We start from the raw sequence: 3,607 nt of genomic DNA, 5'->3' as shown, positions 1-3,607 counted from the left end.
CAAGTAACAAAGGTGAGCATGTATGCATATCTCGAATAGTGATAAATGCATCATCTACAAAGTAGTCCTTCCCAATAAAGTGTCGGCCGTATCCAATTCGCAGTTGCTATTTGATGACTCTTCGCAAAAGACAAGCCCAAATGTTTGAGAAGATTGTTTTTTAGTCGCCAAAGCCTCCATTTTCTTAAGGGCAGACCAATGTTGCATCCTCGATAGTAACATTAAGGAAAAGCTTGAAGATACTTTCAGTAGATGAAACTGGTGCACCATCTATAGACACAAGGAACACATCATATCTAGAAGATACTCTATGGATTCTAGCTCAAACCTACTGGTATGTATATGATTTATTCATACTCTTACTTTTGTAATATGTGTGCACTGTGTGTTCAGTTTGATGGTGCTTTCTATTTCTTAACTTTTAGATTCTGGTTTGTACGGCTCACTTCATTTCTACGATTCATGTCACTCCTATACTGGAGTTTTTTTTTTTGTTAACAACGCTATTTCCATGCGGTGGCCTCGCTTCCGTCTTGATATCTAACTCTGAAACGCAAACAGCAAATTCTGAATCGCAGATAGGGTCGGTAGCTTAGACTAAGCCATTTGTAGTCATGCATTTGTCTATGCTTTTTGAAATATGAGCAAACTTTCCAAACAACGTGGTATCTATAAATACTGTCATGAACATAAGGTTTGCATTATTAGTCATACTTGGAGTCTCTTTAGGACAAGCAGAACAAGCATATGGAATTGGTTCAAACAAAGAAGTTGACCCATCTAATGTTATTTGAAGCACCATTGATGTGTTACCACTCCGTCAACACTTAGTTAAAATGACGAAAAATGGCATGTTCTGTAACTTTTTTGGGGGAGTGCTACTTTTTTTTCCATTCCCTATAGATACTTATGCAGTTTTTCATTCTATGATATTGACAATCTGAAATTTCTTAGCTTATTGCTTATTTTTCTCTTACAATTGCAAATAACATTACAAGAGAGTTGCCCCCGACCTTCTGCAAGATAAGATAGGTTACATTCCATTCATGAATCTTCGTGAAAAAATGTTAGGGAATATGCAGTAAGAGATATCCTTTTATTGTTGGTTTATCACATAAAACTTAACATTGTAGCTCCACTTCTGAACTGTTTTGCACCACTTATAGGTTTGGTTGTTCCTCGCACCAACCTGGTTGTGTAGTATTGGTTAGGGTGATAGAGAGTCCAGCCGGAGGTCTTCTCGGCTTTGTTGAGGAGCCCAAACAAGGATTTAAGAAGAGGACACTGATTCCCCTTGGACGATGAAGCACACTCGGATCTTTGTTCACCAAAGGCCAACAACTCATCATCTTTTCCCGCAACAATGCGGACACCAATGCAAAGCACTGATGGATGGATACCAGGGAACATCAGCACTACCACATCCTACTATATATGTCATACTTCTGTTCAAGTAGAAACTCATTTCTTTTCCATGTATTATATATAAAAATTATCCACGAACTATGTTGTCAGATCTAATCACTTCAAAAATGTTGTTAGATGTCATTAGATCTTAGTGTACTTACTACTTATGCAAGGCAATGATATGAGCTCTGTAATCAAGTCTAATGGTTAATAGCACTAACACAAAACCTTTACAAATTATAATCATCCATATCATCCAGAGAAACCTTCTTTGTGTATGCTGCCCGGTATCAGTCTATCATGTGTCCAAGTTAATTACATTTGTTTTTTATGTCCTCCTTAATGTGGGTAGAATTCCATATATTCCACTTATTTACTTGATCTTAAGGATTAAATTTTCATGCACCTAACTTCAGTGTATTCTGCATCCAACTTCACTGCCAACCATCTCAAAATCTACAATATAAACAAGAAAATATTAATTATTTTCATCAATTCAAGCATGGTCTGAAAAATATTACAACTATCACATTATACAATTGGCGCGGCGTGCCACCGCGCCCATCCATTGCTAGTCTACATAATAAAGATACCAACATTCAAAATTATGGTCTTTGAACTGGTCACCTAAAGGTTTTTTTAAAAAAAAATTGTGGGTATGCTTTTGAGAATACCAACTGCATCATCCTATGAACCAGCTTACCCGAGAAAGCTTTCCAATGAAACACCTCCCGAAGGAACTCCTAGGTCACTCGGTCATATGCTTTTTTAAAGTCCAACTTGAGAAATAAGCCCCGAAGCTTTTTCACCTTGAGTTCGTGCGTGATCTCATGTATTGAGAAAAACCCCTCATGTAAACACATGCCTTTGATAAACGTTGATTAGTACGGTAAATTTTCCTATGCGCTAACAAAGCAAGACGATTAGCGTGAGCGTTGACAACAAACTTAAAGATGATATTGATCAGGGCTATCGCCTATTGGTCTACACTTCTTGACCAACTCTGCTCCCTTGACCTTCGGAGTCAATGAAAAATCCCGAAGTTCAAGCGCACAATCCACCCTCCCTAGAGCAAAATTATTAAGCATCTGCGAGATTGGAGCATTTAGGATTCCTTAGAATCGGTTGAAGAAGAGCACCGGGAGGCCATCTGGGCTAGGGACGAATCAAGCTTCACGCTAAGAAGCACCTCATCTAGCTCATCGGAGTGAACGTCAGCTCAAGCTGAGTACCCCTGACACTTTTTTGCCCACCGTCCACAATCCTGGAGCCAGGGAAACACCCTATCCCCCCTTCGAACCCATGAGTTCATGATAAAACTAATAGATATGATCGAGTAGGTCTTTCTACTCCTCGATCTCTACAGGCTAGATGGAACAATTATGGACAATATTGGTCCTCTAAGGAAACTGGAATCTTCTAACCTATCTTGCAACTATCTAGCTGGCCAAATCCACCTATCTGATCTCACATTCTTCAGATGGCTAAACCTGTCCTGCAATAATCTATCAGGAAGGACCCTCTTAGGGACACAAGTACAAACACTCAATGTTCTAGCTATGTACATGGGTAACCCTGGACTTTGTGGGCCTCCTCTTCCCAACAACTGTTCGAACGGAACAAATCCAAGTTCCCATGATAGACGATGGGGCCCATGATACATCATTTTTGTTCCGTGGCATAAGCACCGGATATGCCTTGGGCCTGTGGACATTGTATTGCATCCTTTTGCTCAGCAAAACATGGAGAAATGCGTACTTTCGGCTTTTTGACCAGTTGTATGATCGGAGCTATCTGCAAGTAACTATTACGCCCCGCGTCGTAAGGAACTTCAGAGACGAGGCATCATGAAGGTTTTCTCGCTCTACCGGGCAACATTTGAATATATAGTTTTGTGTATAGTTTCTTAAATCTTAAGTGTTCTATTCTGTTATGTGTTGTGCAATATCTAGAGAGAGCTTGTGCAATGCTTCTTTAACAGTCAATCTTACCCATTCCATGGCCGAATTCCCTAATCCATAGCTATGTATAATCTCTTACATGCGTATGGTTAGTGATCCATTCTGTGTGGCAATATGGTAAAATAGGGAACTTGTTAATCTTTACTATTAAATGGGAGTTGGTCGTTTAACACTCAACGCACTTTGGTGGTCGTCATTGGAGCCATCCTGTCCATCCAATCTTCTTCGACGAAAATCCA

The sequence above is a fragment of the Lolium rigidum genome, chromosome 3 (genome assembly GCF_022539505.1).
Source record: "Lolium rigidum isolate FL_2022 chromosome 3, APGP_CSIRO_Lrig_0.1, whole genome shotgun sequence".
Classification (NCBI taxonomy): domain Eukaryota; kingdom Viridiplantae; phylum Streptophyta; class Magnoliopsida; order Poales; family Poaceae; genus Lolium; species Lolium rigidum.
The sequence above is the reverse complement of the archived record's forward strand: the minus strand, read 5'-3'. Positions refer to the sequence as shown.